Below are 25385 nucleotides of genomic sequence, written 5' to 3' on the forward strand. Positions count from 1 at the left end.
GATACGCGCGCCATGAGATACAAGTAGGAGCATCCAATGAAAACCACACCCCTATTCTTTTTAACAATAGTCATTGGCCAGCTGGTGATCATAGTGTTGTGTAACAAATGTTTATGACAAATTGACTGTATCAATAACGCGCAATAAGGGTAAATACATGCATATAATAACCAATTAAGAAGAAATGCATTCGTACATAAAGGCCTACTTCGTGCATGACACATCGTGTGTGCTGGGTTTCATCACTTAGAGGACAGTTGGAAAAGTAGCCAGTCCTGCTTGGACCACAACTGCAAATGTGGGACAAACTGCCAGTTCTCAAAGATGATTTCACCATATATTTCGACCCTTTATTATAACAGTATTGGGTCACCACTACTCGTGCTACCCATTTAAGGTCAAGGTCTCCTGATAGGAGCACACACATCGCATTCATTCTCATTGTGTACTGAATACTAGTGTGTTTTCCATACATTTGTGAATCATTGCGTTTGTGAGATAATATTTAATCTTTCACAAAATATGTAGATTCATTTTCCACTTCTGCACACAACTCCTGTAATGCAACACACTTTATTCCTTTACTAAAAACTGCACGAAAATAAAAAGACGTCATTCCCCAATTGCAAAGTAGCTATAAAGCTCTAAGAGTAACACACCAATATAAATTAGGCCTATATGTCTGACAGCAGTTATTAAGCCACATTTTGTAATTCTATGCTGCTGGCCTTTTTTCTTATAGGCAACTATTATTATAGGCCTATAACTCGGGGGGAGTCGTGAGTCATGCCCTCTGGTTTGAGAAGTTTAGAACCACTGGTTTAAAGCAGTTTCTCTGGACCCCCCAAGGTCGTTCACACCCCTCCCTAAAATAAACATCTAATCTGTCCGCCAGACAGCCACTCATAGAACAGTCAACAACAACAAAATTAAACTGAAAGAAAGTACAGACTACCGATCGCTGTCCACGGTGCTGAAATTGTGCAGGGTTCGCACAAGGTGCTTGAGTTGCTTAAAGTACTTGAATTCGGCTATTAGTATACCTTGAAAATCATACATTTTCTCAAGTTTCTACTTGAAAATAACTTGAATTAAAATCATAGGACAACAGAAAATGCTCAAAAATGTTAATATGAAAAATATTATAAAAATGTACTAGTCTTGCGAACTAATTTCCATGCAGACTACCGAGTTTAATTTCCTCGTGTTTCGCGTTCTGGTTGCCATGCGAGCTCGCTCATTCCACACACACTGTCACTCAGTCAGGCAGGTACAGAACTGACTGACAAACGTCACATCGACAGCTGAAATGCCAAGCAAATGTAGATTCCAACCTGCCTGGCAGGATGTTGATGTTTATGAATGGGTTTTGCCATACCCAAACAGGGATGTAGTGGAGGGTAAACGCATGTACGCACCTTTTTATTTGTGAAATAGCGTTTACTCGTTTTTATTTAGTTAATGATCGTTTACGCACTTTTTTTTGCTTTCCAAGCAATGATCAACGCTCAGAAGGCTTCTTGATCTGGGTTCTAATTAAGCAATAAGGCCCGAGGAGGTGTGGTATATAGCCAATATACCACGGCTAAGGGCTGTTCTTATGCACCACGCAACACGGAGTGCCTGGACACAGTCCTTAGCCGTGGTATATTGGCCATATATCACAAACCCCCGAGGTGCCTTATTGCTATTATAAACTGGTTATCCAACGTAATTAGAACAGTTTTGTCATACCTGTGGTATACGGTCTGATCAGCATTCAGGGATCGAACCACCCAGTTTATAATCTCAAATTATTCATGTACGCATGCACGTTATATTTGCCTGCTCCCCGGATTTGCCTTGTTAGCAGCGCATTCATTCACCACTCTGTCATATGGGTAACTGTGCGTGTCAACAGACATCCCCCCAAATAAAAAAAGCCTGACTCTCGGAGAATGAGCGTACAACTGATAAATAGATGCTGTAGTTAAGCTATCTATAATGAAAAAGATGGGCTACTGTAAGTTCTCATAACAAAATGCATTTTCTTTACAGAGTAGTGGGACAGACAGTGGTAAGTCAGGCTGAAATTACTTTTTTTTGCCTGAATTTAAAATGGATTCAATTTAGATTTTGTGTCTACATACACACAATATACCCCATAATGTCAAAGTGGAATGAGGAAATCGGTCAATTGAAATAAATTCATTAGGCCGTTAATCTATTGATTTCACATGACTGGGCATTCCTGATATGCATCTGTTGGTCACAAATACCTTTAAAAAATGGCCTCAGGATCTCGACAGTGTTTTTGTGCATTCAAATTGCCATTTATAAAATGCACTTGTGTTTGTTGTCCGTAGCTTATGCCTGCACATACCCTAACCATACCGCCACCATGGGGCACTCTGTTCACAACGTTGACATCAGCAAACCCCTCGCCCACACAACGCCATACATGTGGTCTGCGGTTGTGAGGCGGGTTGGATGTACTGACAAATTCTCTAAAACGATGTCAGAGGCGGCTTATGGTAGAGGAATTAACATTAAATTCTCCGTCAACAGCTCTGGGGGACATTCCTGCAGCCAGCATGCCAATTGCACGGTCATTCAAAACTTGAGACATCTGTGGCATTGTGTTGTGTGACAAAACTGCTCATTTTAGAGTGGCCTTTTATTGTCCCCCCGCACAAGGTGCACCTGTGTAATGATCATGCCGTTTAATCAGCTTCTTGATATGCCACACCTGTCAGGTGGATGGATTATATTAGCAAAGGAGAAAGGCTCAGTAACAGGGATGTAAACAAATGTGTACACATCATTTGAGAGTAAGAAGCTTTTTGTGCATATGGAACATTTCTGGGATCTTTTATTTCAGCTCATGAAATTTGGGACCAACACGGGTTTATATACAGTATTTCTTTCAGTGTAAACTGTATACCTTGAAAACTTGATTGCTGACATGCAAAGTACTAATGAAACAAAATACCGTTTTTGGGTAGAATTTTCCTTTAGATATTTGACACACTTTGACTGTAAGCTGTTGACATTAACAAGCAATTAAGCAGAGAAGTATATGAGAGCACCATAAAGCCTCCAAGTGGATTACACATTGATTACTTTGCTTTGGCCATTAAACAATCAATAATTGTCTAATATTTTAAGCCCTTCCACTTTCAAACAGTGTGCAGACATTGAGAAGCAGTTTGTGTTTGTTTTACAAAATGATCTGTTCCTTAAAAATCAAAGCACAGAAGAGTAAGAATGAGCAGTTAAAAGTCCAAATGCTAAATGATTCAATTTCTTACTCTCTCTTACCGTGATTGGCATGTATCTTTCTCTTGCAGCCCTCACCTCTTGTCTATGTGATAACAGTAACAGCACAGAGCATATCCTGTTGTCTCAATCTACCTCTCTCTGTTTCCCCTGCTCCCAATAAAAGTCAATGACAAGAAACAACAAGTAGAAGACAAACTCATCTCAGAAGATAAACTGATCTCTGTCTCTATAGGTAAACATTCAGAAAGTAATGCCAGATAACGAAAAGGCAAACAGTTTAGGGGTTTTCATGGCTCATCGGGCCCAATAAACTCCCCCAGACAGGTCTCTGGCTAATGTACTCCAAGACAGCAGCAGATACAACTAATTTACAACTCAATTACAACTCATTCAGAACCACATTCTGGCTCAATGCCAACAGAATCTCACTGAGATTGCACTAGATTTGTGATGTTTCACATCTGTATCAGGCCTTGCCATATTTTCTTACTAACGATGTTGTTGTGCCCATTACTCAATTACAGGTCAGGACACTGAGTGAACAAAACATTAAGGACATCTGCTCTTTCCATGACAGACTGACCAGGTGAATCCAGGTGAAAGCTATGATCCCTTATTGATGTTACTTGTTAAATCCACTTGAATCAGTGTAAATGAAAGCTTAAAGAACTATTTTAAGCTCTTCTTTTATTTAACCTTTATTTAACTTGGCAAGTCAGTTAAGAACAAATTCTTATTTACAATGACAGCCTACCGCGGAACAGTGGGTTATCTGCTTGTTCAGGGGCAGAACGACAGATTTTTACCTTGTCAGTTTGGGGATTCAATCTAGCAACCTTTCAGTTACTAGCCTAACGCTCTAACCACTAGGCTACCTGCCGTCAGTTTGGGGATTCAATCTAGCAACCTTTCAGTTACTAGCATAACACTCTAACCACTAGGCTACCCGCCGCCCCAAAATTGAGACATGGATTGTGTATGTGTGCCATTCGGAGGGTGAATGGGCAAGACACAAGATTTAAGTGCCTTTGAATGGGGTATGGTAGTAGGTGCCAGGCGTACCAGTTTGTGTCAAGAATTGCAACGCTTCTGTGTGGTCCACCACCCAAAGGACATCTAGCCAACTTGACACAACTGTGCGATGCATTGGAGTCAACTTGGGCCAGCATCACTGTGGAACGCTTTTGACACCTTGTAGAGTCCATGCCCCAACGAATTGAGGCTGTTCTGAGGGCAAAAGGGGGGAATACAACTCAATATTAGGAAGGTGTTCATAATGTTCGGTATACTCAGTGTATGTTATCTGTATTTCAGGGAATACTCGTGTGTATGCTAATTATGTTAGAATGCTAGACCAAAATCCTCTATTGTTTGAAAAACCTCTCGCTTTGAAGACGAGACAATATGATTCTGCCATTACGTTTGCTGCTTCTACAAATAGAAGTAGAGAGAGGAGTAATACACACAGACAGAAAATTGGCTTCATAACATGGATGTCTCCCCAGAGTAATCTATGACTCCTTCCGGTAGTATTGGGAGGTTGTAAAGGGGGGAATGATTATGCGTTTTTATTTAGCCTTATCTTCCGAGTGAGGCATCCACTAATGTGAGCAGAGTGCTTTCCAGTGATCCAGTCAACCCCGTCTGTTTACACTGCATACTTCATCATTGGATAGAAAACGGAGGTCGACGATTGTCTGTTAGTGCAATCATTTATGAACACATGAACTGCCCTGAAAAGACTGCTGAGCATCACTCAGAAGCACTATCGAATGACAGTGACCAAACGATGAGATATTTCCCAGGAGGTTTCTCATTCATTGTGGGGAAAATAACCCTTGAGTCACCACACGTTGGAGAGAATAGGTATAGTAAGAAATGCCTGGCTGTCATTTGTAGCTTATGTGTCCCAAAAGAGTTACTCCTTTTACACATGAAGCACTCTATGTGTATACATAATTTCACTTCTTATAATGACACCCACGCAAAAAATTAACATCCGTGTTTCGCAGTACATATCGGCAGATATTAGTCTTGCTAGCTATGGATGAGACACGTAGCTTTGATTCCCTCATGAGAGATGTAATTCGTCACCTCCCCAGAGGAACAAAGCCAGTCTGCCTGTAGAAGCAATTAGACCGTTTTTAAAATTGAAAACAAATCTGACCAATTAAACCAATAGAAAGCCACCTGATATATCTCGTTATGACCGAACAGACAGCCACAGTCCCAATTTCCATGGTTAACTTTGATTGATTGACTCAAAGACCGTTGAGAGTTGGGACTAAATAGATGATGCCATTGGTCTGAATCCCTAGGCACTGTATGTGTGGTGTCTGGGGAACAAATTGACACCGTGGCTGTATCATGGACACCAATTAAACACAACATGAAATTAGGTTGTTTGCGAGGGGTTCAATATTTTTTAATCAGTCCCGAAGAAATGTCCAAATTAGAGATGGACGCTATAGTGTCACAAAAACAACCACCAAATAAGAACGTTAACAAGCACACTCGATCCTGATGGTATTGATTTCTCTGGCTGTGTTTACACAATTTGGATCTTTTTCACTAATTGGTATTTTGACCAATCAGATCTGTTAAAAAATATCTGCTGTGATTGGTCAAAAGACCAATTAGTAGAAATACATCATAATTGGGCTGCGGGTATAAATGCAGCCCGTGGAACTGAGACTGATTGGCAATTAGCCTACATGATGAAATCATTGTTCATTGTGGCAGTCAGAAAATAATATACAAGGATCTACAAAGGCTATTCAGAAAATGAGGTGGATCTTCCCTGTTGGACGTTATTGGACTGATCACTGAGGTGGACAATAGCAGGTATCAAAGCCCCCATATGGCAAAACTCTTCATTTCTATTTCATTTCTTCCAGCCTTGTTATTTTCAGAAATGACTGTGTTCTAGGAAATTTGAGAAACATCTCACAAACAAGCAAAGCTTCTGTGAGTCTGATGTAGCTGCCAAGACAGGCTTCGCAGACTGTAGAAGAATGATGGGGGGCAAACTGAATGGCAGTGGTGATAGAACCTTTAACCTTCATTTCATGTACTGGAGGCACATGCTGCAGTACATCATGTTCTGTGGTCTCTTCAGTGATAGCAGGGTTCTAGTAGATATGTCAAATATACAAGTGTCCAAGTGTCCATTACCAACTGCTTTTCTTCCACTGGTGATATTAGGTTCCAAGCCAGCCAGCCATTCATAATAATGATGAAGATTTCATTATAAAAGAAATGTAACCCAAGAAGCTACCCGAAAACCTAGCAAGACACAAACGACATCAAACACAGACAATTGTGACCATAAACAGAGACGCATACAACAGCTGAAGGGTTACAATTCGACTACTATACATCTTAATAGTCTCGGTGCTTTTGATTTGTCCGAAAGATGAAATGCACAATGTTAATCTGAGCATGGGGTTGTGAGCTATCTCTGCTTCCCTTGAGCTATGGCTCCTGGTTCGCTAATGAAGCAGCGTGTCTGCCTGAGTAATTGCAGTCGTTTCTCTCAGTCATATGAGCAGAAAGGACTATCTGGACTAGACCAGCAAACACAGGTCCCCTGGCAGCAAGAACACAGACAGAGATCATGATTCAGACCGGTGTCTACCAGGCTGTTTCAATGGTGGACAGAGGGTCATTGACACATGCACCATGTCATTCAGACCTGAGTAACATAAACAGGCAAGCCCTCCTGGAGACTTAATGTTGATAGCCTACCATTGTGACTTATGGACATGGGCGCTTCTACAATAGTAAAACATTGGACATATTCCGTGGCACAAATTCAAACTGCAAAAGTTGGCTTATGAAAAAAAGATCAAAGTTGTCCTATTGCTTGATAAATATTTTGTTCATTTAATACCAACGGTTGAGAACTGTTAACAATAGCTTCAGTTAATGGTGGTTGTGGGCAGAGGCAATATCCACTACTTACATTAATTCCCTTAAAAATAATGAAAAGGGGATCATACTTTAAAACAGAGGTCAAATCAAACAAATCACTGAAACAATACAAAGGAGTGCACTTCTGCAGGGCACTTGAAATAAAACATGCCAGCCCTACTCTAAGATCTAAAAATAACCATTTACAAAACAGTCCGACATCTTCTACCCAGTCTTCCCCATCAGTGTGTCAGCCATCTTGGGCAGGAACATTTCTAGGAAGTGAAAGAAGTCCTGGTACAGGACTGCCATCAGCAGAGGGGCGAAACATGATCATGGCCTTGGTGCTCTCTGTGCTGCCCACCACCTGGGCCTGAACCTGTAACTCCAGTGGCTCCTTGTCCACTATGTGCTGGGTCTCCAGCTCCACACTGCTGCCCTCTGGCCTGGAGTCCATGTTCATCGCCCCTTTAAACAGCTCCCACCTCACCTCCCGCCGGCCCGCTCACACCCTGTGCCTCTGGACATCGCTCCAGAGTGGAGACCCGGGGTGATTCCCACTGTAACTGTCCAGCCTGGGCCTCATGCCCTGCAGGGACATGGAGGCATTGCTGCTCTCAGAGGACAGCAGCGCTCTCTTGGCTCCCGGTGTGGCCTTGCTCTGGGGGCTGCAGTCACTGCTTGAGGAGGCACAGCGGTTGGCGTCCTCACCGTGGTTGTTGTTGATTTGATTAGCACCCCCTGAAACAGCCCCTCCACAGCAGAGCACACCCTCTGGAACTAGAGCAGGCGGAAGCCGTCCCCGGGGGAGTGCAGATGTCTGCAGACCTCCTCGGGGAGCAAAGAAGCCTTGAAGGGAATGCTGATGGCTAGTGCCTGCTCCACCCCCTTGAGGAGAAAAGGCGCACCAGGACCCACACCTTGCCTTTGGTGGACTTGGACTCGTACCGCAGGCTGCAGCAGTACTCTGCCTCCTGGCACACCCTCTGAAAAGCTCCTCTGGCTGCGCTCCGTTAGGTTGACCGCCACATTGTGGCTCAGCTCGAAGGGGTCCAGCACATTGAAGGGGCCAAGCTTAGGGTCTGAAGTCCTCTCCTGCTCCATTGCCTCCCATTCCCGCTTTACCTTGTCTCGGCTAAGAAAGCTGGTGATGGGGAGTGAACAGCCCTCCCTGATGGCGCTGACAGAGCTGGCAAAGACAAACTGGGCATAGAAGGAGAAGTTCGACAGTAGGGAACCTACAGAGAAAAACAAAGGAAAGCTTCAAGGTATTGATCAGCCCAAAATGAATAAATGATGTGAAAACAACTGAGGGTGTTATACCGAAGATGTACTTAGAGACAGTTAGGTACGATGAGGACAGAATTAATTGATAATCTGTAAATAACACATCCAACTTCACCATTCCCTAATTGGTATAAAAACAGATTTAATATTGTACCTGCCAATACCACGAAGGTATTTTGATTACTTTTGATTTACTTTTATGAAGAGTGCCTTACTTTTCCTTCTTTGTTTTTCTCTAAACCAAATAGCAACTTCAATTCTACTACTGATATCCTGACTTTCTCTCGTAACGCTGCCCATCCTTTTCTTCTGCATGGTTGGATGTATTTTCCATGCAATTTTTGGTGTAAATTGCCCAGATCCTGGGTGTTCTTGCTGGAGGGCACAACAATGGGCTTACTGGGGAAGGTGCAGCTCCAGTCTTCAATAACATACTCCTCGCCTTAGAGGAGCAGAGAAGTACAGTGAAAAAAACACATCAAGACAAATAATCAATCAATTCACAAAACTATACACATCCTCAGGTTAAACCTATTTTCTGCCTTATCGGCGACTGCATGGGTTAATTTAGGGTACAACATGGACTACATAAATACTAGTCCTGACAGTAATATAAGTCCTGTACATGCTGAATAGAAATGTCTTGAGAGGAGATGTGTGTTATCAGCATGCATGTGATATTTGTGTTGAGCTTGAAAGCGGTGCAGACAGGAAGAAGTACCTGTGTGGGGAGAACAGGAGGGTCACACTTCTGCAGATAGATCACCAGCAGGGTCAAAGCACAGTTATTCAGCAAGGGTCCCGCACCACTGTGATGACCTATGGGAGAAACAGTATAGAGAGAGAACCGTCATTCCAAGCATGTGACACCGTATCGTCTGTTGACAAAAAGGTTAAAGAAAGGCAGCAAGGTTCTGCTGCCCCCTACTGAATACAGTTCAAAATGGTATGAAATCTAAGACCTTAGTCTCTCATACAGGATGCTGTGAAGATCACTCACCAGCCAGCTGCTTCTGTTTGGCTCAGTAGCGGGATGGTGTCCAGCCCTGAGCACAGCTGCAGAAAATGGGTGCTCCTCACCGCCAGTCTGATGGGTGGAGGAATAGAGAGCAGGAGGGTCGGTTGGTGGTGACCCATGTTTGTGTTCATACCAGAAATACTAAGAGTTGGCCTTCCGGGCGGTGCAGTGGTCTAAGGCACTGTGCTAGCTGTGCCACCAGAGACTCTGGGATCGAGTCCAGGCTCACAGAGGTCCATGGGTCGACGCACAATTGGCCTAGCGTCGTTTGGGTTAGGGAGGGTTTCGCCGGTAGGGATATCCTTGTCTCATCGCGCACTAGCGACTCCTGTGGCAGGCCGGGCGCAGTGCACGCTAACCAGGTGCACAGTGTTTTCTCCGACACATTGGCGCGGCTGGCTTCTGGGTTAAATGCCCGCTGTGTTAAGAAGCAGTGCAGCTTGGTTGGGTTGTGCTTCGGAGGACGCATGACTTTCGACCTTCGTCTCTCCCGAGCCCGTACGGGAGTTGAAGCGATGAGACAAGATAGTAACTACTAACAATTGGATACCACGAAATTGGGGAGAAAAAGGGGGTAAAATTAAAAAATAAATACTAAGAGTTGTTGTTGTCTGGCTTTTCTGGTTATTATCAAGTTAGGATGTAGGGCTAGGAGTCAGTCTGGGTCTGGGCCATACACAGTACAGTAGGCATAGAGATACAGTTGAAGTCAGAAATTTACATACACTTAGGTTGGAGTCATTAAAACTAGTTTTTCAACCACTTTCAACCACAAATTTCTTGTTAAAACTTCTGAGAGGAAATCCAAACAGGAAGTGAGAAATCTGAGGTTGGTCGATTTTCAACCCAGCCCCTATTGAATTCACAGTGGGATATTCTGCACATCCTAGGGCTTCCACTAGATGTCAACCGTCTTTAGAAACTTGAATGAGGATTCTACTGTGTTGTGGGGCTGAATAAGAGCTGAATGAGTCAGGTTACTGGCAGAGAGCCAGGCGAAATTCACATGATAGCGACCTGCGTTCCATTGCTTTTCTACACACAAAGGAATTCTCCGGTTGGAACTTTATTGAAGATTCATGATAACAAAACCCTAAAAGATTGATTCTATACTTAGTTTGACAAGTTTCTTCAACCTGTAATATAACTTTTTGAAGTTTTCGTCCAACGTTCGGATGGACCAGCACGAGCATTTGGATTTGTATACCTAAACCCTAACAAAAGTAGCTACTTGGACATAAATATTGGACATTATCGAACAAATCAAGCATTTATTGTGGAACTAGGATTCCTGGGAGTGCATTCTGATGAAGATCATCAAAGGTAAGGGAATATTTATAATGTGATTTCTGGTTTCTGTTGACTCCAACATGGTGGATCATTTTTTCTTTTTTCTGAGTGCTGTCTCAGATTATTGCATGGTTTGCTTTTTCCGTAAAGTTTTTTTGAAATCTGACAAATCAGTTGCATTAAGGAGAGGTATATCTGTAATTCCATGTGTATAACTTGTATTTTCATCTACATTTATGATGAGTATTTCTGTAAAATGTTGTGGCTCTCTGCAATATCACCTGATGTTTTTGGAACTAGTGAACGTAACGCGCCAATGTAAACTCAGATTTTTTAATAGAAATATGAACTTTATCAAACAAATCCTACATGTATTTTGTAACATGAAGTCCTATGAGTGTCATCTGATGAAGATCATCAAAGGTTAGGGATTAATATTATCTCTACTTGTGCTTTTTGTGACTCCTCTCTTTGTCTGGAAAAATTGCTTTTTTTTAGTTGGTGGTCACCTAACATAATCGTTTGTGGTGCTTTCGCTGTAAAGCCTATTTGAAACGCCTGAAACGCCTGAAGGTACCACCGTCATCTGTACAAACAATAGTACGCAAGTATAAACACCATGGGACCACGCAGTCGTCATACCGCTCAGGAAGGAGACGCGTTCTGTCTCCTAGAGATGAACGTACTTTGGTGTGAAAAGTGCAAATCAATCCCAGAACAACAAAGGACAGCTTCCTTTTTAGTCACCATGGGTGTGGAGTCTCTATACACCACCATTGAGCATGAACAAGGTTTGGCACCTATGCACCGTTTCTTGAGTACCCGACCTGAAACTGAGATGCCTCCTACAGAATGCATTGTCTCACTGACTGAATGGACTCTTAATCAAAACATCTTTATCTTTCAGGGCCGTATTTTTAAACAAAAGATGTGCCATGGGAGCTTGCTACAGCCCTACAGCCCTACAGCCCTTCCTACGTTGGCTTGTACTTGGGTAAATGGGAAAATGACTTCATTTTGGATCCTTCTAATAATAATTTCTTTGACCGGATTATATGGTGGTGTTATGGTTTTCTTCCGTCGAAAGAGTGTCGGACCAAAATGCAGCGTGGTACTTTACATACATGTTTAATAATGATTAAAAGCGAACAATACAAAAACAAGAAACGGGACGTGAAAATCTATACAGCCTATCTGGTGCAAACAACAAACACAGAGACAGGAACAATCACCCACGAAACACTCAAAGAATATGGCTGCCTAAATATGGTTCCCAATCAGAGACAACGATAAACACCTGCCTCTGATTGAGAACCGCCTCAGGCAACCATAGACTATGCTAGAAAACCCCACTAAGCCACAATCCCAAAACCTACGAAAAACCCCCATACATAAACACAACACAAAATAAACCCATGTCACACCCTGGCCTGACCAAATAAATAAAGAAAACACAAAATACTAAGACCAGGGCGTGACAGAACCAGAGACTGGCAGCGCTGGAGAGGAGGAAGGCTCTGATAGCGCTAGACAGGCGGGAGACTCCGGCAGCGCTGGAGAGGAGGAAGGCTCTGGCAGCGCTGGAGAGGAGGAAGGCTCTGGCAGCGCTGAACAGGCGAGGCGCACTGAAGGCCTGGTGCGTGGTGCTGGCACTGGTGGTACTGGGCTGAGGACACGCACAGGAAACCTGGTGCGGGGAGCTGCCACTGGAGGACTGGTGTGTGAAGGTGGCACAGGATGGACCGGACCGTGAAGGTGTACTGGAGAGCCTGAGAGCAGGGCTGGCACAGGACGTGCAAGGCTAGGTAGGTACACAGGAGGCCTAGTGCGTGAGGCTGGCACAATCTTCACCAGCCGACTAACACGCACCTCAGGACGAGTATGGAGCGCTGACCCAGGTGCCATCAAATCCCGACACGCTCCGTCGGGCGAATATCGTACCTAAAGCACCAACCTAGCAACTCCCTCATAACTCTCTCCTCCACTTTCCCCATTAACTCCTTCACAGTCTCTGCTTCACTCACCTCCAACACCAGCTCTGGTTCTGGTCTCCTCCTTGGCTCCTCACGATAAACAGGGGGAGTTGGCTCAGGTCTGAACCCTGACTCTGCCACACTCTCCCTGAGCCCCCCCCCCCCCCAGTACAGCAAGGACAACATTAATTAACCCTCACATCAAATTAACTATTAAGTACAGCAATGATAACATTAATTAACCCTCACATCAAACTAACTATGGTGTACAGCAACGATAACATTCATTTTTTTTGGACCTCGACATTAGTGAAAATGACAAAGGTTGTTTGCACACATCAATCTTTATGAAGCCTACAGATGGGAATACCATTCTGAGGGCAGATAGCTTTCACCCCAAAAGGCTAAAAGAAAACATTCCATATGGCCAATTCCAAAGAGTCCGCAGAATTTGCGATCAGGAAACAGACTACAAGTGTCAAATCTGCTGAATTGAAGAATCGCTTCTTGAATCGGGGCTACAGCGTATCAGTGTATTTTGTTACAAAATACAGCACTGAAGCAGAGAATCATAAAGAATCATAAAGAATCATAAAGAATCATTCAAAATATTTGGGGAATCTTCCAGTGATATGCTACTATGACAAGTCTTTCCTGAGCCACCAGTCAAGCTTTAAGAGATGTCCTACTCTAAATGACAAATTAGTCCAGATTTCTTCCTGCTGACTCGCAAAAAACTTCAAGACCACAAAACCCAAGTTGCAACCAGTGCAACCATTGCAGAAATATTGCACAAACTATTTTGTTAACACAGCTTCTAAAATGGAGTATTACGCCAAGCATTTAATTAACTGCAAAACCACTCAATGTCATCCATAGATTGGAATGTGCAAGGTGTTCTACATTGGACAGACAAAGAGGCGCCTTCAAGACCACTTAGTGGAACACCAGTACGCCAGACAATGAAGACTACCTCATGGCAAGGCACTACAAGTCCTTACACCATGGCAACCCTGCCTCCCTACAATCTATGGGTATTGATCATGTCCCAGCCTCTATTAGAAAAGGGGACTGTCTTAAACAGTTAAACCAAAGGGAACGTTTTGGGATTTACAAACTAGTGGTTTAAATGAAGATATGGATTTCTCACCCTTCCTGTAGGGTCGTGATAGGTCCATTTGCTGTCATCTAGTGGACATTTGGCTAAATTGCCCTCAGCTACGTTTAGACTGTTCATGTTTGCTGTGCACTATGGAATATATTGCTTTCTTTTTCTTGACACTTCTCCCAGTCATATTTAAAGCTAGATCTACCTTTCTAGGAATTCTGATACTTCTAGCTTGGAGTTCAATTTTTAACATAGCTCCAGTATTTCACTTTTTAATGTGTATAGTCTTGCTTACTAGGTGTGTCCAATCAATTTTGTAAACACTCCCTCTTCAAATTAGGGCTAATTAGAAAATCTGTTCAAAAGAGGACATTGTATTATTTCTTTGTACTCCCTGAGGAAGGCCATGCAGCCGAAATGTTGTTTCTATTGAACATGCCATACAAATAAAGGCATTTTAATTAATTATATGAAGAGTGCCTTGGTCCTCCTTTCTTTTTGACAACAACAAAGGACCTTGTGAAGATGTTGAAGGAAATCTTTTTTGTAGAAATGTCCTCTGGTCTGATGAAACAAAAATAGAACTGTTTGGCAGTAATGACCATTGTTCTGTTTGGAGGTAAAAGGGGGAGGCTTGCAAGCTGAAGAACACCATCCCAACCATGAAGCATGGGGATGCTTTGCGGCAGGAGGGACTGGTGCACTTAACAAAATAGATGGCAACATGAGGAAGGAACATTGTGGATATATTGAAGCAACATCTGAAGACATCAGTCAGGAAGTTAAAGCTTGGTTGCAAATGGGTCTTCCAAATGGACAATGACCCCAAGCATACTTCCAAAGTTGTGTCAAAATGGCATAAGGACAACAAAGTCAAGGTATTGGAGTGGCCATAACAAAGCCCTGACCTCAACCCTACAGAACATTTGTGGGCGGAACTGAAAGTGTGTGTGAGCAAGGAGGCCTACAAATCTGACTCAGTCCCACCAGCTCTGTCAGGAGGAATGGGCCAAAATTCACCCATCTTATTGTGGGAAGCTTGTGGAAGGCTACCTGAAACGTTTGACCCAAGTGAAACAATTTAAAGGCAATGCTACCAAATACTGATTGAGTGTATGTAAACTTCTGACCCACTTGCGAATGTGATGAAAGAAATAAAAGCTGAAAGCATTCTCTACTATTATTCTGACATTTCACATTAAAATAAAGTGGTGATCCTAACTGAGCCAAGACAGGGAATTTGTACTAGGATTAAATGTCAGGAATTGTGATAAACTGAGTTTAAATGTATTTGGCTAAGGTGTATGTAAACTTCCAACTTCAACTGTATTTCATATCTTTGTTGTTGTAGGAAGACGCCTCATAGCGGGTAACATCAGAGGTGCCCTTGTGTCTTATCATGAACGGGGTAGTTGCAGCTGCAGGACTACCTGTCTGTAGTTAAGGTATGAAATGGATGTAGGTGGTGGGAGGTGGAATTAGGGACATGTGACTACAAGGTTGGTGGATTTTGTGGAGTCAGTGGCAAGAGGGATTGGGCAACAAATTGATTTTGGGGAAAGAAATAGGCTGTGTTCTGATACCCTGCATTCAGAAGTGTTCATACTTTAATTTCACCTCGTGCATTGGATTGGTGTAAGAATAATGGGGAGACATTCCACCACAGCACAAGACCACTGCACCACCCCAGGCCAAGCGTTTTCTTTCTTGTACTAGAATATTGTGAAATAAAGAAACTACCCATTACGGTACTGTAAACTGCATTTTATCAACACAGAAGTTACACCGTGTTATGCTTGAATGTTTTTAGTTGAGTTAGATCTAACGGCAATGCTTTCCTTTCAAATGACAGAACTGGATTGATAACTATGGGCGTTCCCTTAGTACCTCCTGAAACACCCGGCGCTGCAAAGCTGCTGGTTATGAGAGCAGTGTGTCTGCCTGTAACTTGTTTTGGTCAAAGCTGCTGGTTAGAAGAGCAGTGTGTCTGCCTGTAACTTGTTTTGGTCAAAGCTGCTGGTAATGAGAGCAGTGTGTCTGCCTGTAACTTGTTTTGGTCAAAGCTGCTGGTTAGAAGAGCAGTGTGTCTGCCTGTTACTTGTTTTGGTCAAAGCTGCTGGTAATGAGAGCAGTGTGTCTGCCTGTAACTTGTTTTGGTCAAAGCTGCTGGTAATGAGAGCAGTGTGTCTGCCTGTAACTTGTTTTGGTCAAAGCTGCTGGTAATGAGAGCAGTGTGTCTGCCTGTTACTTGTTTTGGTCAAAGCTGCTGGTAATGAGAGCAGTGTGTCTGCCTGTAACTAGTTTTGGTCAAAGCTGCTGGTAATGAGAGCAGTGTGTCTGCCTGTTACTTGTTTTGGTCAAAGCTGCTGGTAATGAGAGCAGTGTGTCTGCCTGTTACTTGTTTTGGTCAAAGCTGCTGGTAATGAGAGCAGTGTGTCTGCCTGTAACTTGTTTTGGTCAAAGCTGCTGGTAATGAGAGCAGTGTGTCTGCCTGTAACTTGTTTTGGTCAAAGCTGCTGGTAATGAGAGCAGTGTGTCTGCCTGTAACTTGTTTTGGTCAAAGCTGCTGGTTAGAAGAGCAGTGTGTCTGCCTGTAACTTGTTTTGGTCAAAGCTGCTGGTAATGAGAGCAGTGTGTCTGCCTGTAACTTGTTTTGGTCAAAGCTGCTGGTTAGAAGAGCAGTGTGTCTGCCTGTAACTTGTTTTGGTCAAAGCTGCTGGTAATGAGAGCAGTGTGTCTGCCTGTTACTTGTTTTGGTCAAAGCTGCTGGTAATGAGAGCAGTGTGTCTGCCTGTTACTTGTTTTGGTCAAAGCTGCTGGTAATGAGAGCAGTGTGTCTGCCTGTTACTTGTTTTGGTCAAAGCTGCTGGTAATGAGAGCAGTGTGTCTGCCTGTAACTTGTTTTGGTCAAAGCTGCTGGTAATGAGAGCAGTGTGTCTGCCTGTAACTTGTTTTGGTCAAAGCTGCTGGTTAGAAGAGCAGTGTGTCTGCCTGTAACTTGTTTTGGTCAAAGCTGCTGGTAATGAGAGCAGTGTGTCTGCCTGTAACTTGTTTTGGTCAAAGCTGCTGGTTAGAAGAGCAGTGTGTCTGCCTGTTACTTGTTTTGGTCAAAGCTGCTGGTAATGAGAGCAGTGTGTCTGCCTGTAACTTGTTTTGGTCAAAGCTGCTGGTAATGAGAGCAGTGTGTCTGCCTGTAACTTGTTTTGGTCAAAGCTGCTGGTAATGAGAGCAGTGTGTCTGCCTGTAACTTGTTTTTTTTTCTTCCCCCGATTCACTACTACTAACAATAATGATACATTTTAATATGGCGGGCGCCTTTTAGGACACTCAAGGACATTTTACATTACATTGCAGGTCTACATAAAATGAAGTGTGATACATAGTCATAAAATGAAGAGAATCAATCAACAGCAATATAAATGATAAACAATCAAAAAGGACGAGACAAAATAGGACAGATGAAAAGAGGGAGGGTTTGGGAAGAGGATACAAACCTGGTTTAGGGTAAGTGTTTGGTTTAAGGTGGTAGGCTACCCAGTTTGGTGTAGTTGATCTCGTGTGGATTCTGGCACCAAAGTTCAGAACCAGTTGGAGTCTATTGATGAGGTTGGTGGGGATCTGGTGAGGAGAGTGACAGTAGTCTAGTCAGGAAGTAACCAAGGCATCTGGTGAGGAGTGTCACAGTAGTCCAATCAGGAAGTAACCAAGGCATCTGGTGAGGAGAGTGACAGTAGTCTAATCAGGAAGTAACCAAGGCATCTGGTAGAGTGTTACTGTAGTCTAATCAGGAAGTAACCAAGGCATCTGGTGAGGAGAGTGACAGTAGTCTAATCAGGAAGTAACCAAGGCATCTGGTCGAGTGTTACTGTAGTCAGGAAGTAACCAAGGCATCTGGTAGAGTGTTACTGTAGTCTAATCAGTAAGTAACCAAGGCATCTGTTGAGGAGAGTTACTGTAGTCTAATCAGGAAGTAACCAAAGCATCTGGTGAGGAGAGTGACAGTAGTCTAATCAGGAAGTAACCAAGGCATCTGGTGAAGAGTTACTCTAGTCAGGAAGTAACCAAGGCATCTGGTGAGGAGTGTCACAGTAGTCTAATCAGGAAGTAACCAAGGCATCTGGTGAGGAGTGTCACAGTAGTCTAATCAGGAAGTAACCAAGGCATCTGGTGAGTAGTGTTATTGTAGTCTAATCAGGAAGTAACCAAGGCATCTGGTAGTGTTACTGTAGTCTAATCAGGAAGTAACCAAGGCATCTGGTGAGGAGAGTGACAGTAGTCTAATCAGGAAGTAACCAAGGCATCTGGTAGAGTGTTACTGTAGTCAGGAAGTAACCAAGGCATCTGGTGAGAAGAGTGTGACAGTAGTCTAGTCAGGAAGTAACCAAGGCATCTGGTGAGGAGAGTTACTGTAGTCTAATCAGGAAGTAACCAAGGCATCTGGTGAGGAGAGTTACTGTAGTCTAATCACTAAGTAACCAAGGCATCTGTTGAGGAGAGTGTGACAGTAGTCTAATCAGGAAGTAACCAAGGCATCTGGTGAGGAGAGTTACTGTAGTCTAATCAGGAAGTAACCAAGGCATCTGGTGAGGAGAGTGTTACTGTAGTCTAATCAGGAAGTAACCAAGGCATCTGGTGAGGAGAGTGTTACTGTAGTCTGATCAGGAAGTAACCAAGGCATCTGTTGAGGAGAGTTACTGTAGTCTAATCAGGAAGTAACCAAGGCATCTGGTGAGGAGAGTGACAGTTGTCTAATCAGGAAGTAACCAAGGCATCTGGTAGAGTGTTACTGTAGTCTAATCAGGAAGTAACCAAGGCATCTGGTGAGGAGAGTGACAGTAGTCTAGTCAGGAAGTAACCAAGGCATCTGGTAGAGTGTTACTGTAGTCAGGAAGTAACCAAGGCATCTGGTGAGGAGAGTGTGACAGTAGTCTAATCAGGAAGTAACCAATGCATCTGTTGAGGAGAGTATCTGTAGTCTAATCAGGAAGTAACCAAGGCATCTGGTGAGGAGTGTTACTGTAGTCTAATCAGTAAGTAACCAAGGCATCTGGTGAGGAGAGTGACAGTTGTCTAGTCAGGAAGTAACCAGGGCATCTGGTAGAGTGTTACTGTAGTCTAATCAGGAAGTAACCAAGGCATCTGGTGAGGAGTTACTGTAGTCTAATCAGGAAGTAACCAAGGCATCTGGTAGAGTGTTGCTGTAGTCTAATCAGGAAGTAACCAAGGCATCTGGTGAGGAGAGTGACAGTAGTCTAGTCAGGAAGTAACCAAGGCATCTGGTGAAGAGTTACTCTAGTCAGGAAGTAACCAAGGCATCTGGTGAGGAGTGTCACAGTAGTCTAATCAGGAAGTAACCAAGGCATCTGGTGAGGAGTGTCACAGTAGTCTAATCAGGAAGTAACCAAGGCATCTGGTGAGTAGTGTTATTGTAGTCTAATCAGGAAGTAACCAAGGCATCTGGTAGTGTTACTGTAGTCTAATCAGGAAGTAACCAAGGCATCTGGTGAGGAGAGTGACAGTAGTCTAATCAGGAAGTAACCAAGGCATCTGGTAGAGTGTTACTGTAGTCAGGAAGTAACCAAGGCATCTGGTGAGAAGAGTGTGACAGTAGTCTAGTCAGGAAGTAACCAAGGCATCTGGTGAGGAGAGTTACTGTAGTCTAATCAGGAAGTAACCAAGGCATCTGGTGAGGAGAGTTACTGTAGTCTAATCACTAAGTAACCAAGGCATCTGTTGAGGAGAGTGTGACAGTAGTCTAATCAGGAAGTAACCAAGGCATCTGGTGAGGAGAGTTACTGTAGTCTAATCAGGAAGTAACCAAGGCATCTGGTGAGGAGAGTGTTACTGTAGTCTAATCAGGAAGTAACCAAGGCATCTGGTGAGGAGAGTGTTACTGTAGTCTGATCAGGAAGTAACCAAGGCATCTGTTGAGGAGAGTTACTGTAGTCTAATCAGGAAGTAACCAAGGCATCTGGTGAGGAGAGTGACAGTTGTCTAATCAGGAAGTAACCAAGGCATCTGGTAGAGTGTTACTGTAGTCTAATCAGGAAGTAACCAAGGCATCTGGTGAGGAGAGTGACAGTAGTCTAGTCAGGAAGTAACCAAGGCATCTGGTAGAGTGTTACTGTAGTCAGGAAGTAACCAAGGCATCTGGTGAGGAGAGTGTGACAGTAGTCTAATCAGGAAGTAACCAATGCATCTGTTGAGGAGAGTATCTGTAGTCTAATCAGGAAGTAACCAAGGCATCTGGTGAGGAGTGTTACTGTAGTCTAATCAGTAAGTAACCAAGGCATCTGGTGAGGAGAGTGACAGTTGTCTAGTCAGGAAGTAACCAGGGCATCTGGTAGAGTGTTACTGTAGTCTAATCAGGAAGTAACCAAGGCATCTGGTGAGGAGTTACTGTAGTCTAATCAGGAAGTAACCAAGGCATCTGGTAGAGTGTTGCTGTAGTCTAATCAGGAAGTAACCAAGGCATCTGGTGAGGAGAGTGACAGTAGTCTAGTCAGGAAGTAACCAAGGCATCTGGTGAGGAGAGTGACAGTAGTCTAGTCAGGAAGTAACCAAGGCATTTGGTGAGGAGAGTTACTCTAGTCAGGAAGTAACCAAGGCATCTGGTGAGGAGTGTCACAGTAGTCCAATCAGGAAGTAACCAAGGCATCTGGTGAGGAGTGTTACTGTAGTCTAATCAGGAAGTAACCAAGAAATCTGGTAGAGTGTTACTGTAGTCTAATCAGGAAGTAACCAAGGCATCTGGTGAGGAGAGTGACAGTAGTCTAATCAGGAAGTAACCAAGGCATCTGGTAGAGTGTTACTGTAGTCAGGAAGTAACCAAGGCATCTGGTAGAGTGTTACTGTAGTCTAATCAGTAAGTAACCAAGGCATCTGTTGAGGAGAGTTACTGTAGTCTAATCAGGAAGTAACCAAGGCATCTGGTAGAGTGTTACTGTAGTCTAATCAGGAAGTAACCAAGGCATCTGGTAGAGTGTTACTGTAGTCTAATCAGGAAGTAACAAAGGCATCTGGTGAGGAGAGTTACTCAAGTCAGGAAGTAACCAAGGCATCTAGTGAGAAGTGTTACTGTAGTCAAATCAGGAAGTAACCAAGGCATCTGGTGAGGAGAGTGACAGTAGTCTAGTCAGGAAGGAAACAAGGCATCTGGTGAGGAGTGTTACTATAATCTAGTCAGTTAGTAACCAAGGCATCTGGTGAGGAGAGCTACACTAGTCCAGTCAGGAAGTAACAAAGGCATCTGGTGGGGAGAGTGTGACAGTAGTCTAATCAGGAAGTAACCAAGGCATCTGGTGAGGAGAGTGACAGTAGTCTAGTCAGGAAGTAACCAAGGCATCTGGTGAGGAGAGTGTGACAGTTGTCTAATCAGGAAGTAACCAAGGCATCTGGTGAGGAGTGTTACTGTAGGCTAATCAGGAAGTAACCAAGGCATCTGGTAGAGTGTTACTGTAGTCTAATCAGTAGGTAACCAAGGCATCTGGTGAGGAGTGTTACTGTAGTCTAATCAGGAAGTAACCAAGGCATCTGGTGAGGAGAGTGACAGTAGTCTAGTCAGGAAGTAACCAAGGCATCTGGTGAGGAGAGTTACTCTAGTCAGGAAGAAACCAAGGCATCTGGTGAGGAGTGTCACAGTAGTCTAATCAGGAAGTAACCAAGGCATCTGGTGAGGAGTGTTACTGTAGTCTAATCAGGAAGTAACCAAGGCATCTGGTAGAGTGTTACTGTAGTCTAATCAGGAAGTAACCAAGGCATCTGGTGAGGAGAGTGACAGTAGTCTAATCAGGAAGTAACCAAGGCATCTGGTAGAGTGTTACTGTAGTCTAATCAGGAAGTAACCAAGGCATCTGTTGAGGAGAGTTACTGTACTCTAAACAGGAAGTAACCAAGGCATCTGGTGAGGAGAGTGACAGTAGTCTAATCAGGAAGTAACCAAGGCATCTGGTGAGGAGAGTATCTGTAGTCTAATAAGGAAGTAACCAAGGCATCTGGTGAGGAGTGTTACTGTTGTCTAATCAGGAAGTAACCAAGGCATCTGGTGAGGAGAGTGACAGTAGTCTAATCAGGAAGTAACCAAGGCATCTGGTAGAGTGTTACTGTAGTCAGGAAGTAACCACCGCATCTGGTGAGGAGAGTGTGACAGTAGTCTAATCAGGAAGTAACAAAGGCATCTGGTGAGGAGAGTGTGACAGTAGTCTAATCAGGAAGTAACCAAGGCATCTGGTGAGGAGAGTTACTCTAGTCAGGAAGTAACCAAGGCATCTGGTGAGGAGTGTCACAGTAGTCTAATCAGGAAGTAACGAAGGCATCTGGTGAGGAGAGTGACAGTTGTCTAATCAGGAAGTAACCAAGACATCTGGTAGAGTGTTACTGTAGTCAGGAAGTAACCAAGGCATCTGGTGAGGAGGGTTACTGTAGTCTAATCAGGAAGTAACCAAGGCATCTGGTAGAGTGTTACTGTAGTCTAATCAGGAAGTAACCAAGGCATCTGGTGAGGAGAGTTACTCAAGTCAGGAAGTAACCAAGGCATCTGGTGAGGAGTGTTACTGTAGTCCAATCAGGAAGTAAGGAAGGCATCTGGTGAGGAAAGTGACAGTTGTCTAATCAGGAAGTAACCAAGACATCTGGTAGAGTGTTACTGTAGTCTAATCAGGAAGTAACCAAGGCATCTGGTAGAGTGTTACTGTAGTCTAATCAGGAAGTAACCAAGGCATCTGGTGAGGAGAGTGACAGTAGTCTAATCAGGAAGTAACCAAGGCATCTGGTAGAGTGTTACTGTAGTCAGGAAGTAACCAAGGCATCTGGTGAGGAGGGTTACTGTAGTCTAATCAGGAAGTAACCAAGGCATCTGGTAGAGTGTTACTGTAGTCTAATCAGGAAGTAACCAAGGCATCTGGTGAGGAGAGTTACTGTAGTCAAATCAGGAAGTAACCAAGGCATCTGGTGAGGAGAGTGACAGTAGTCTAGTCAGGAAGTAACCAGGGCATCTGGTGAGGAGAGTTACTCTAGTCAGGAAGTAACCAAGGCATCTGGTGAGGAGTGTTACTGTAGTCTAATCAGGAAGTAACCAAGGCATCTGGTGAGGAGAGTGACAGTAGTCTAGTCAGGAAGTAACCAAGGCATCTGGTGAAGAGTGTTACTATAGTCTAGTCAGTTAGTAACCAAGGCATCTGGTGAGGAGAGTTACACTAGTCCAGTCAGGAAGTAACCAAGGCATCTGGTGAGGAGAGTGTGACAGTAGTCTAATCAGGAAGTAACCAAGGCATCTGGTGAGGAGAGTGACAGTAGTCTAATCAGGAAGTAACCAAGGCATCTGGTAGAGTGTTACTGTAGTCAGGAAGTAACCAAGGCATCTGGTAGAGTGTTACTGTAGTCTAATCAGTAAGTAACCAAGGCATCTGTTGAGGAGAGTTACTGTAGTCTAATCAGGAAGTAACGAAGGCATCTGGTGAGGAGAGTGACAGTTGTCTAATCAGGAAGTAACCAAGACATCTGGTAGAGTGTTACTGTAGTCAGGAAGTAACCAAGGCATCTGGTGAGGAGGGTTACTGTAGTCTAATCAGGAAGTAACCAAGGCATCTGGTAGAGTGTTACTGTAGTCTAATCAGGAAGTAACCAAGGCATCTGGTGAGGAGAGTTACTCAAGTCAGGAAGTAACGAAGGCATCTGGTGAGGAGTGTTACTGTAGTCTAATCAGGAAGTAACGAAGGCATCTGGTGAGGAGAGTGACAGTTGTCTAATCAGGAAGTAACCAAGACATCTGGTAGAGTGTTACTGTAGTCTAATCAGGAAGTAACCAAGGCATCTGGTGAGGAGAGTTACTCAAGTCAGGAAGTAACGAAGGCATCTGGTGAGGAGTGTTACTGTAGTCTAATCAGGAAGTAACGAAGGCATCTGGTGAGGAGAGTGACAGTTGTCTAATCAGGAAGTAACCAAGACATCTGGTAGAGTGTTACTGTAGTCTAATCAGGAAGTAACCAAGGCATCTGGTGAGGAGAGTGACAGTAGTCTAATCAGGAAGTAACCAAGGCATCTGGTAGAGTGTTACTGTAGTCTAATCAGGAAGTAACCAAGGCATCTGGTGAGGAGTGTCACAGTAGTCTAATCAGGAAGTAACCAAGGCATCTGGTGAGTAGTGTTATTGTAGTCTAATCAGGAAGTAACCAAGGCATCTGGTAGTGTTACTGTAGTCTAATCAGGAAGTAACCAAGGCATCTGGTGAGGAGAGTGACAGTAGTCTAATCAGGAAGTAACCAAGGCATCTGGTAGAGTGTTACTGTAGTCAGGAAGTAACCAAGGCATCTGGTGAGAAGAGTGTGACAGTAGTCTAGTCAGGAAGTAACCAAGGCATCTGGTGAGGAGAGTTACTGTAGTCTAATCAGGAAGTAACCAAGGCATCTGGTGAGGAGAGTTACTGTAGTCTAATCACTAAGTAACCAAGGCATCTGTTGAGGAGAGTGTGACAGTAGTCTAATCAGGAAGTAACCAAGGCATCTGGTGAGGAGAGTTACTGTAGTCTAATCAGGAAGTAACCAAGGCATCTGGTGAGGAGAGTGTTACTGTAGTCTAATCAGGAAGTAACCAAGGCATCTGGTGAGGAGAGTGTTACTGTAGTCTGATCAGGAAGTAACCAAGGCATCTGTTGAGGAGAGTTACTGTAGTCTAATCAGGAAGTAACCAAGGCATCTGGTGAGGAGAGTGACAGTTGTCTAATCAGGAAGTAACCAAGGCATCTGGTAGAGTGTTACTGTAGTCTAATCAGGAAGTAACCAAGGCATCTGGTGAGGAGAGTGACAGTAGTCTAGTCAGGAAGTAACCAAGGCATCTGGTAGAGTGTTACTGTAGTCAGGAAGTAACCAAGGCATCTGGTGAGGAGAGTGTGACAGTAGTCTAATCAGGAAGTAACCAATGCATCTGTTGAGGAGAGTATCTGTAGTCTAATCAGGAAGTAACCAAGGCATCTGGTGAGGAGTGTTACTGTAGTCTAATCAGTAAGTAACCAAGGCATCTGGTGAGGAGAGTGACAGTTGTCTAGTCAGGAAGTAACCAGGGCATCTGGTAGAGTGTTACTGTAGTCTAATCAGGAAGTAACCAAGGCATCTGGTGAGGAGTTACTGTAGTCTAATCAGGAAGTAACCAAGGCATCTGGTAGAGTGTTGCTGTAGTCTAATCAGGAAGTAACCAAGGCATCTGGTGAGGAGAGTGACAGTAGTCTAGTCAGGAAGTAACCAAGGCATCTGGTGAGGAGAGTGACAGTAGTCTAGTCAGGAAGTAACCAAGGCATTTGGTGAGGAGAGTTACTCTAGTCAGGAAGTAACCAAGGCATCTGGTGAGGAGTGTCACAGTAGTCCAATCAGGAAGTAACCAAGGCATCTGGTGAGGAGTGTTACTGTAGTCTAATCAGGAAGTAACCAAGAAATCTGGTAGAGTGTTACTGTAGTCTAATCAGGAAGTAACCAAGGCATCTGGTGAGGAGAGTGACAGTAGTCTAATCAGGAAGTAACCAAGGCATCTGGTAGAGTGTTACTGT

The 25385-nt window shown here is 43.7% G+C and overlaps 1 pseudogene; it reads right to left on the minus strand.

Annotated features, from left to right (window-relative positions):
* Window positions 1-7407: 7407 nt before the first annotated feature.
* LOC109875687 (speckle targeted PIP5K1A-regulated poly(A) polymerase-like) lies at window positions 7408-9597 on the minus strand (annotated as a pseudogene).
* Window positions 9598-25385: the final 15788 nt, after the last annotated feature.

The sequence above is a fragment of the Oncorhynchus kisutch genome, linkage group LG25 (genome assembly GCF_002021735.2).
Source record: "Oncorhynchus kisutch isolate 150728-3 linkage group LG25, Okis_V2, whole genome shotgun sequence".
Lineage (NCBI taxonomy): Eukaryota > Metazoa > Chordata > Actinopteri > Salmoniformes > Salmonidae > Oncorhynchus > Oncorhynchus kisutch.